Below are 11,382 nucleotides of genomic sequence, written 5' to 3' on the forward strand. Positions count from 1 at the left end.
ATTTATACTTCACACTAATTTATGCTTATTTCTAATGATGCTTAAGTAAACTGAATGAGAAAGCCTGCTGTATCTCTAATTCTGTGCTAAGCACTTTTGATTCTGCATAGACAATGCCCTGTTCAGTTTCATACATTCCAATGGCCTCAACTGAATTACCTTGTTGACTCCCAGATCTAAAATTTCAGCCTCAAACTCTCTTCTGAATTGTAGATCTTAATTTCCAATTTCCTGCTATTCTAGCTCTACCTGAATGGCATACCAAAGGAACTTCTATTTCATCATACCTGGAAATAGAATGTTTCCTCTGCTTGCTCAATTATGTCCTTCCACTTGTATTCTCTGTTTGGTTAGTGGCATCCTCAAATTGTATCCAGTTGCTTAGCCTGGAAATCTTGGAGTGGTTTTCAACTTCTCTCTCCTTTATCATCCTAGACATTTCATATATTTGGTCTTGTCAAATGTCTTGTGGGTCCTTTCCCATTCCCTTCCTCCCTAGTTGCACTGCATCCACCCTAGTTTAAGTCCTAACCACTTGTTCCAGTTTGTTTAACTTCCTCCCTGGCTTCCTGTGGCTGAGGCTTTACACTCTGCCCGCACATCTGCCACACTAGTGCCAAGTTCACCTTTTTTATAGACTAATCATTTCATTACCTTTGGAAAACCTTTCATGGTTCTTTACTACATGTAAAATTCCAGTTCTTTAGTACTGAATACAGGGCCCCTAATTACATGGTCACTAACTTTCCTATCTAGATTAATGTGTAACCACTTTTCCCACACTCATCCTGTGCTGCAATCCAGTGTTTCCCAACCCTGGCTCTGCAGTCATATGGGAAGTCTCACTACATTATGACTCAGTAAATGGAGGGTGGGGCTCAAGGATTTGTTTTTAAAGTATCCCATGTGATTTTGATGTACAGCTAGGGTTTAGAACTGCTCTGATAACCAACCTTAGCAGTTAGCTAAATGCTTTTCCCTTCATAGAGGGAGGTGAGGATGCACTGATACTACATCAGACAACTCCCAGCTCCTCAGAATACAGTGTACCCTCTTGGAGTTACACAGTATGGCAGTCCTGTAAAGAAGGGAAGTCTGTTAGAGTAGGTTGGCCATTAAAGGCTTACAGATATATAGCATTAGAAAGTCAATTTTCAAATACAGTATTGAAGGGGAAAAATTATCATTTTCTGTAAAACCATAACAAACCAGAAATAAACACTAATGGAGAAATACAGACAGGTTTTAATGAGTGCCAAGGATTGGTCAGGCATTGAGTGTATGTACACTGGGGATAAAAGATGCCATTTCCTTTTGCATCATTAAATAAATTTGAGTGCCATTTATGTGCCAGTGATCCAGTGGTTAAGAAAAACAAACCTTTGCTTTTAGGAAGCAAGGTTTAATAAGAGGAATAAATACTCATGGAAATACATATTTATAAAGTCCAATGAATGTGTTGAAAGAAAAGTATACTATATAAGCATATAAAGTAGGAAACTGGATCAGCTTTAGAGATGAGGAGAGGCATGCCTGAGCAAGTGATGCTTGAGCTGGCAACCTAAGGGTGAGAAAGAATGACAGAAAAACATTTGAGGGAGAAGAACAATGGGGTGAGATGCTTTGAGCCCAAGAATGGCGCTAGACAATTGAGAAAACTTTCTCCTTTTTAGCTAAAAAAGCAAATTCAAGCAATTGTTTATCCAAATCATAACAAAGAATTTCCATTGTAGAAATAAAACCAGAGCAGCTAATACTGCACATGATAAGTGTATTAGAAAAAAACTTGAAGAACCACATCTTGTAAGATTAAAAGTTGCCAAAATTAACCACCCTATCGTTAGACTTGATGGGAATATTTAACAGTAAGACTGGCCACGGTTCTTTTTTAAGATTATTTATTTATTTATTTATTAGAGACAGAGAGACAGGCAGAGGGAGAAGCAGGCTCCATGCAGGGAGCCCGACGTGGGACTCGATCCCAGGTCTCCAGGATCACACCCTGGGCTGAAGGCAGCGCTAAACCGCTAAGCCACCCGGGGCTGCCCTAGCCACAGTTCTTGACCAAATGTAATAGATCAATTGCATCAATAACATTTAGAATTTCACTTGATCTTGAGGAACTCAATAGCAAAAACTAACTGGAAGAATTAAATATGGGGTGCCTGGGTGACTCAGTTGGTTAAGCATCTGCCTTCAGCTCAGATCATGTTCCTGTGGTCCTGGGATGGGGCCCCACATTGCATCCCTGCTTAGTGGGGAGTCCCTCTCCCTCTTATCCCTCCCTCACTTCCTGCTTATGTTCTCTCTCTCAAAATCTTTTTAAAAAAAGGATTAAATATATACAAAAAACTGATTGATGAATCATTTTCTTGCTTTATAATTTATACAGAAAAATATTCCCAATGAAAATAATTTCAGTATGGGACGCCTGGGTGGCTCAACAGTTGAGCATCTGCCTTTGGCTCAGGGCGTGATACTGGAGTCCCGGGATCAAGTTCCACATCGGGCTCCCTGCATGGAGCCTGCTTCTCCCTCTGCCTGTGTCTCTGCCTCTCTCTCTCTCTCTCTCTGTCTCTCATGAATAAATAAATAAAAATCTTCAGAAAATTTCAGTAAAGTGAAATGGGAAAAAATAGAACGAGAGGGAAGGAGAGAAAATGGCGTCCACGGATTACAGTGCCTACAGCCAAGCTGCAGCCCAGCAGGGCTACAGTGCATACACCGCCCAACCAACTCAAGGATATGCACAGAACACCCAGGCATATGGGCAGCAGAGTTATGGAACCTATGGGCAGCCCACTGATGTCAGCTATACCCAGGCTCAGACCACTGCAACCTATGGGCAGACCGCCTATGCAACTTATGGACAGCCTCCCGCTGGTTATACTACTCCAACTGCCCCCCAGGCATACAGTCAGCCTGTCCAGGGGTATAGCACTGGTGCTTATGATACCACCACTGCTACAGTCACTACCACCCAGGCCTCCTATGCAGCTCAGTCTGCATATGGCACTCAGCCTGCTTACCCAGCCTATGGGCAGCAGCCAGCAGCCACCGCACCTGCAAGACCACAGGATGGTAACAAACCCGCTGAGACTAGTCAACCTCAATCTAGCACAGGGTGTTACAACCAGCCCAGCCTAGGATATGGACAGAGTAACTACAGTTATCCCCAGGTACCTGGGAGCTGCCCCATGCAGCCAGTCACGGCACCACCATCGTATCCTCCTACCAGCTACTCCTCTACGCAGCCAACTAGTTATGATCAGAGCAGTTACTCTCAGCGGAACACCTATGGGCAGCCGAGCAGCTATGGACAGCAGAGTAGCTATGGTCAACAAAGCAGCTATGGGCAGCAGCCGCCCACTAGTTATCCCCCCCAAACTGGATCCTACAGCCAGGCTCCAAGTCAATATAGCCAACAGAGCAGCAGCTACGGGCAGCAGAGTTCATTCTGACAGGACCACCCCAGTAGCATGGGTGTTTATGGGCAGGAGTCTGGAGGATTTTCCGGACCAGGAGAGAACCGGAGCATGAGTGGCCCTGATAACTGGGGCAGGGGAAGAGGGGGATTAGATCGTGGAGGCATGAGCAGAGGTGGGCAGGGAGGAGGCCGCGGTGGAATGGGCAGCGCTGGAGAGCGAGGTGGCTTCAATAAGCCTGGTGGACCCATGGATGAAGGACCAGATCTTGATCTAGGCCCACCTGTAGATCCAGATGAAGACTGACAACAGTGCAATTTATGTGCAAGGCTTAAATGACAATGTGACTCTAGATGATCTGGCTGACTTCTTTAAGCAGTGGGAGTTGTTAAGATGAACAAGAGAACCGGACAACCCATGATCCATACCTACTTGGACAAGGAAACAGGAAAGCCCAAAGATGATGCTACAGTATCCTATGAAGACCCACCAACTGCCAAGGCTGCTGTGGAGTGGTTTGATGGGAAAGATTTTCAAGGAAGCAAACTTAAGGTTTCTCTTGCTCGGAAGAAACCTCCGATGAACAGCATGTGGGGTGGTATGCCTCCCCGTGAGGGCAGAGGGATGCCACCGCCACTCCGTGGAGGTCCAGGGGGCCAGGAATGGGTCGCATGAGAGGCCGTGGAGGAGACAGAGGTGGCTTTCACCCAAGAGGACCCCGGGGTTCCCGAGGGAACCCATCTGGAGGAGGAAACGTCCAGCAACGAGCTGGGGACTGGTAGTGCCCCAGTCCGGGGTGTGGAAACCAGAACTTCTCCTGGAGAACAGAATGCAACCAGGGTAAGGCCCCGAAGCCTAAAGGCTTCCTTCCACCTCCCTTCCCGCCCCCAGGCGGTGACCGTGGCAGAGGCGGCCCTGGTGGCCTGCGGGGAGGAAGGGGTGGCCTCATGGACCGCGGTGGTCCCGGTGGGATGTTCAGAGGTGGCCGCGGTGGAGACAGAGGGGGCTTCCGTGGTGGCTGGGGCATGGCCCCAGGTGGCTTTGGCGGAGGAAGACGAGGCGGTCTTGGTGGGCCCCCTGGACCTTTGATGGAACAGATGGGAGGAAGAAGAGGCGGGCGTGGAGGACCTAGAAAAATGGATAAAGGCGAGCACCGTCAGGAGCGCAGAGACCGGCCCTACTAGATGCGGAGACCCCACAGAGCTGCCTTGACTACCAGATTTATTTTTTAAACCAGAAAATGTTTTAAATTTATAATTCCATATTTATAATGTTGGCCACAACATTATGATTATTCCTTGTCTGTACTTTAGTATTTTTCACCATTTGTGAAGAAACATTAAAACAAGTTAAATGGTAGTGTGCCGAGATTTTTTTCCTTCTTTTAAAGATGGTTGTTTAACTAAACAATGGGAACCCCTTGTGAGCATGCTCAGTATCATTGTGGAGAACCAAGAGGGCCTCTAACTGTAACAATGTTCATGGTTGTGATTTTTTTTTAAAATAAAATTCCAAATGTTTATAAACAAAAAAAAAAGAAAAAAAAATATAAATTGTTTTTTGTGCTGTGTAGAAAACTGATGAAGGAATTGAGGTGGCTTGAATTCATGCAAAAATACTTTCTCAACAAAAATCCATGTATGATTCTCATTTAAAGTTTGTATTTACAAGGTTAGACTGCCTCTAGAGTTATTTGGAGAGGCAGAGGACGTCTGAAAAGGCCCTAAGGCAAAAGAAGAGGAAGCCTTGGGTGTTCTTAGAGGCAGGGGTGCTTGAGGCAAAGGAAATACCTTTTAGACATCTTAGAATGTAAGTGAGAAAGGTAATTTCAATATTGTACTAATTTCTATGATAGAAGGAAGTACTGGGGACATCTGGATGGCATAGTCAGTTATGTTACAGACTTGCTTTCATTTAGGTCATGATCTCAGGGTTGTGAGATCGGGCCCTTTGTTGGGTTCCATGCTCAGTGGGTAGTCGGCTTGAGATTCCTCTCCCCTTCCAAATTCCCCCCTACTTCCAGCTCACTCTCTCTAAAATAAAATAAATAAATCCTAAAAAAAAAAAAAAAAAAAAAAGAAGAAGAAGAAGAAGAAAAAAGAATGAAGCACTGGTTGTTTGGGATTTATTGGAAGGGCACCAACAACAGATGGGAAATTAGGACTGATTTACCCATTAGTTAATAACAATAGCTAATACTTAAAATGGTGCTTACTATGGACCTTGGCACTGTTTTAGGTATATTAATTCATTTAGCCCTTACAATAATCACTATGAAGCAGATACTATTATTCCCATTTTACAGATGAAGAAACAGAAAGTTAAGTAGCTTGCCAAAGAGAAATAACTATTAAGTAGTGGAGCTGAGATTCATATCAAGGCAGTCTGGTTCCAGAGTATTAATGAATCAGGAACATGATGTGTGACTGTAATAAAAACATAAGATATTTGTATTCTTCTAAAAAGGTTAGAAATCAAACTTTCTAACACAGTGTTGTAAATATTTTCATTTTCATACATTGTATAACCTTGAATACAATTGTATATGGAAAGGTTATGTTGTTTGTCTAAGGTCAAAAACCAAGTGGTAGAGTTACAACTTAAAATCTGGAAGCCTGGCTTTTTTTTTTTTTTTTTTTAATTTTATTTATTTACATGAGAGACAGAGAGGGAGAGAGCGCGAGCACAAGCAGAGGAAGGGGCAGAAGGAGAGGGAGAAGCAGGCTCCCTGTTGAGCAGGAAGCCAGACATAGGGCTAGATCCCAGGACCCTGGGATTATGACCTGAGCCAAAGGCAGACGCCTAAGCAGCTGAGCCACCCAGGCACCCCTGGCAGCCTGGCTTCTATATTCAAGCATTTGTCAGGTAAAGGAGAAGCTGGAAAGACTTAAAAAAAAAAAAAAAAATCTTGAAGGATATTGTGTTCCCTGCTAATGAGGAGCCATGGGAGCCTTTGGGACTTGACTAGCTCAGATTTGTATGTTGACAGATCACCCTGGACCAGTGTACTGAGGGGCTCAAAAGAGGTCTGAGCAAGACAGTATAAGACAATGAGGAGAAGTGGGTTAATTTTTTGACAAAACCCAGTGACATTTTGGACATGGGAAACTAAGGAACAGATAGGAATCTTAAATCCCCTCTTTCTGTCCTGGGCAACTGGGAAAATGGTATCATATACTGTCTAAGATAAGGAATGGAGGACTATTCGGAGAAATGTGTTGAGTTCCATTGAGAAATGGGCAATGGTAGAGCAGCCCCAAAGCATCTTATTAGGCAAATAGATATCAGTATGCAAAAGAAATAGCTTGGTACCATCCTGCATACTATATATTCAATAAATTTCATATGGCCAAAAATTAAATATTAAAAATTTTTAATATCAGTAGAGAAAAAAGATCAGTAAATTTTAGTGGCAGCACATTTATGGATATCATGAGATATAAGAAGCTTTTTTTTTTAAGATTTTATTTATTTATTCATGAGAGACACAGAGAGAGAGAAAGAGAGGTAGAGGGAGAACCAGGCTCCCCATGGGGAGCCTGATGTGGGACTCCATCCCAGGACTCCCAAGATCACACCCCGAGCTAAAGGCAGACACTCAACCACCAAGCCAGCCAGGCGTCCTAAGATGTAAGAGGTTTAAAATGACTTTTAAATGTACACAATATAAAGGAAAGCAAAAGAATCAAGGAATTTAGAGCAACTGGATCTCATTCTTGGCTAACAAAGATGCAAAATGGCATTCATTTTGGAAGAGTTTGGTAGTTTCTAATTTTTTTTTTTTAAATTAGAGATGAGGGGCAGAGGGAAAGGAGGAGAGGGAGCATGCTCCATGCCCAGCATTGAGCCCAACCCCACAATCCTGAGATCATGACCTGAACCAAAATCAAGAGTCAGACAATCATCCAACCAAGTCATCCAGATGTTCTCTGGAAGAGTTTAGATAGACACCTACTCTGGAACCCAGTCACTCTACTCCTGAGTATTTGTCAAAGGAAAAAAAAAAACACTTTTATTCACACAAAAATCTGTATTCAGGCTTTTATAGGATACACTTTTCACTTTTTTGCAACTCATATGAAAAACAATTATTGATGACTGCCATAAACTGGCATAAACCCACATCCTTTGATGGGTAAGTGAAACAAACTCAGATACATCCATGTGAAATACCACACAGCAACAAAAAAGTATAAAGTGTTGATGAACACTATGGATGAATTTCAGATACATTATGCTAACTAAAAGAAGCCAGGCTCAAAAAGTTATAAATTGTAACATTCTATTTGGATGACATTCTGGGGAAGGCAAAACTATAGGATCAAAAAGCAAATTGTGGTTAGTAGAGGGTAAGGATGGGAATGAGGTTATGTGGGAATATAAAGGGGAAGCATGAAGGGATTTGGGGAAGTGAAAGAATTGTATCTTGACTGTGATTGACAAATAGTGTCTTTGTCAAATATCATGAAATCATACATCAATAAAAAGAAATTTTACTCTATGTAAATTTCGAATGCATATTTAAGAAAAGATCATAATTTGCTATACAAGTATTGAAAATTTACCAAAAATATATAAAAATTTAGTAGAAATATAAGTCAGTATCCAAATTCCAATCGGGAGTGGTCAAACGTTAACACAGAGGCTATGCACAGAAATGCGGACAACTTTAAAATATAGGGAAATATACAAAGATACAAATGTAGTGATCTGGGCATCCCGGGTCAGGTTGCTCAGTGGTTTCACACCGCCTTCGGCCTAGGGCCTGATCCTGGAGACTCCGGGATCAAGTCCCCTGTCAGGCTCCCTGCATGGAGCTTGCTTCTCCCTCTGCCTGTGTCTCTGCCGCTCTCTCTCTCTCTCTCTGTCTCTCATTAATAAATAAATAAAATCTTTAAAAAAAACAAATGTAGTGATCTGAAGGGGCCCCTGCACCCCAATGTGTATAGCAGCAATGTCCACGATAGCCAAACTATGGAAAGAACCCAGATGTCCATCAAAAGATAAATGGATAATGAAAATGGATAAAGACAATTGTCATATGATTTCACTCATGTGGAATTTAAGAAGCAAAACAGAGGTGCACAGGAGAAGGGTGGGAAAAATAAAATAGGATGAAATCAGAGAAGGAAACAAACCATAAGAGACTCTTAACCATAGGAAACAAACTGAAGGTTGTTGAAGAGGGGGATGGGGGGATGGGGTAACTGGATGACAGGTATTAAGGAGGGCACCTGATATAATGAGCACTGGCTGTTATATGCAACTGACGAATCACTGACCTTCTACCGCTGAAACGAATAATAAACTATATGTTACTTAATTGAATTTAAATAAAATAAAAATTTAAAAATAGAATAAAATATGGGGAAATATAAAACTTTGCTAACAAAAATACAAACCCTTATTAAATTAGTTTGAATTACATGAACTAAAACTCAACTAATTACATTAATAAAAATTAATGCTGGAAAAAAAAAAAAATTAATGCTGGCACCGGACTGAGACAGCATATGAGAATATTTTCTGTTGCAACTGAAAATTGGTTTAATCTCTTGGTAAAACAGTCTAGAAAATATATACCTTCTTTGAACTGACGATCCCACATTGAGGACACTCAAAGGATGAGCCCGCTACCCCCACTTTCTCATTTGCTGTGCTTTACTTGTGTAATTTCCCCTATTTGCCTAGGGGTAAGACTGTATGTATTCCAATTCAAGAGGGGAAAAATAATTATTTCCTAACTACTGTAAAAATGGAAGAAAATTGAATACACATCCAAAGCAATTTTTTAAAAAGAAGTCTCCCCCAGAGCATACTAAATGCTTTAGTTGTTATAGAATCATGTAATTATGTCTTCAACTCAATTATATGAGCAAATAACACAAGTATAATCCCACACCAGTAATTAGTAAATCGTTTGTTTTCTTTTGGAATGTGCTATGTGATGTTTTAATAACACACCTTCCCAGTTATATTTTACAGATGCTGATAATACTTTTTGTTTGTATTTATTGAATATATACCAGTAGGGCATGAAGGAAAAGAACCTAAAATAAGTCATGTGCAGACAGAAAAATGGATAAATGATTTTCACTCTGAGTTGAATGTGTGCTATTTTTCCTCTCTGGAGTGTATGCTTCCAATTAATATTGGAATAGTTTTGTACACTTATCCCTAGGAGCAAGAAAAGCCAGTCTGGGTTTTTAATTTATTTCAGCCATTTCAGTCACAAGTAACAAACTGTATATAGTTAAAAGTTGGATGTTAGGGGCACCTGGGTGGCTCAGTGGGTTAAGCATCTGACTTAGGATCAAGTCATGATCCCAAGCATCCTGGGACTGAGTCCCACATCAGGCTTCCTGCTTGGCGGGGACTCTGCTTCTCCCTTCCCCTGCTCTTGTGCCCTCACTCATGCTCTCTCTCTCTCCCAAATAATAATATCTTAAAAAAAAAAAAAAAAAGAGTTCTCTTTTAAAAAAAAAAAAACGGTTTTAATTTTTATCTAAACTTTGGCTTACTTGATATTTACTACTTTAATATAGATGGATGTGGGCAGCCCGGGTGGCTCAGCAGTTTAGCGCCGCCATCAGCCCAGGTCGTGATCCTGGAGACCAAGGATTGAGTCCCACGTCGTCAGGCTCCCTGCATGGAGCCTGTTTCTCCCTCTGCCTGTGTCTCTGCCTCTCTCTCTCTCTCTCTCTCATGAATAAATAAGTCCAAGATTAAACACTATGATGAGAGCATGATAAAATGATAAAATGTTTTTGAAACTTATTTTCTAGTTATGAATAAACTTTGAGATAGTTCTTAAGTAAAGATAATAATCCAATTTGCTTTTTAATGTGGAATTTAAATCATAAGTCAGAAACTTTGTAAACACTATGTAAGAAAAGGAAAGAAAAAAAAAAGGATAAGAAAACTACCTGCATTCCAAAGACCAAAGGTAATATAAATTGCCATATTAAAATTAAAAGGTTTTTTTCATTTCTACCTTATGCTGAGTAAAGAAAAGCAAGTTTACAAAGCAGCAGCTTTTAATGCCTTGATTAAGAGAACGAGGGAAAACATAGACTTCTGGAACATCAGCAGATTATATGTATTTCCAACAGTATAGTGCTGGTATAAAAACAGACATATAGGTCAGTAGAATAGACTTGAGAGCCCAGAAACAAACCCACACCTATTTGGCCTATTAGTTTACAGTAGAGGAGTCAATCATATACAACAGGAAAAGGATAGTCTATTGTTTTTAAAGCTTTATTTATTTGAGAGAGAGAGAGCGCACAAGCAGAGGAAGGGGCAGAGGGAGAGGGAAAAGCAGACTCCCAACTGAGCAGGGAGCCCAATGCCGGGCTCAATCCCAAGACTGGGGGATCACTACCTGAGTTGATGATAAACACTTAACCGACTGAGCCACCCAGATGCCCCAAGGATAGTCTCTTCAATAAATGGTGCTGGGGAAACTGGACCACTGTCTTATGCTGCACAAGAATTTAACACAGGGGGGCCTAGCTGGCTCAGTTAAGTGTCCTACTCTTGATCTTCTTAGCTCAGGTCTTGATTTCAGGGTTGTGAGTTCAAGCCCTAAGTTGGACTCTACACTGGGTGTGGAGCCTGCTTAAAAAAATATTAACAAAATGGATTAAAAACTTGAACATAAGACCTGAGACCATAAAACTGTAAATAGAAAACAAGGGGGGCAGCCCAGGTGGCTCAGCAGTTTAGCGCTGCCTTCAGCCCAGGGCGTGATCCTGGAGACCCGGGATCGAGTCCCATATTGGGCTTCCAGCATGGAGCCTGCTTCTCCTTCTGTCTGTGTCTCTGCCTGCCTCTCTCTCTGTCTCTCTCTCTCTGTCTCTGTCTCTAATGAATAAATAAATAAAATCCTTAAAAAAAATGGGCAGAATATTTAAATAGACATTTTCCCAAATACATACAGATTGCTAACAGGCAC

At 41.6% G+C, this 11,382-nt stretch overlaps 1 protein-coding gene and 1 pseudogene across 2 annotated transcripts in view; one reads left to right on the plus strand and one right to left on the minus strand.

The window, feature by feature from the left end:
• The window catches only part of ANKIB1 (ankyrin repeat and IBR domain containing 1), a 170,271-nt gene extending 169,469 nt beyond the window's left edge, over positions 1 to 802 (minus strand). Inside the window, exons 1-2 of one of the 2 annotated variants that reach the window (XM_072784213.1) lie at positions 655 to 802; positions 288 to 431 (exon numbers count right to left, since the gene is read on the minus strand). The gene's annotated coding sequence lies outside the window, so the exon portion shown is untranslated. The remainder of the gene's footprint in view (positions 1 to 287; positions 432 to 654) is intronic. The other variant, XM_072784214.1, reaches the window with a different exon arrangement.
• Positions 64 to 8,256, plus strand: LOC140609088 (RNA-binding protein EWS pseudogene; annotated as a pseudogene).
• The last annotated feature ends 3,126 nt before the right edge of the window (positions 8,257 to 11,382 follow it).

Source organism: Canis lupus, chromosome 18, assembly GCF_048164855.1.
Source record: "Canis lupus baileyi chromosome 18, mCanLup2.hap1, whole genome shotgun sequence".
Lineage (NCBI taxonomy): Eukaryota > Metazoa > Chordata > Mammalia > Carnivora > Canidae > Canis > Canis lupus.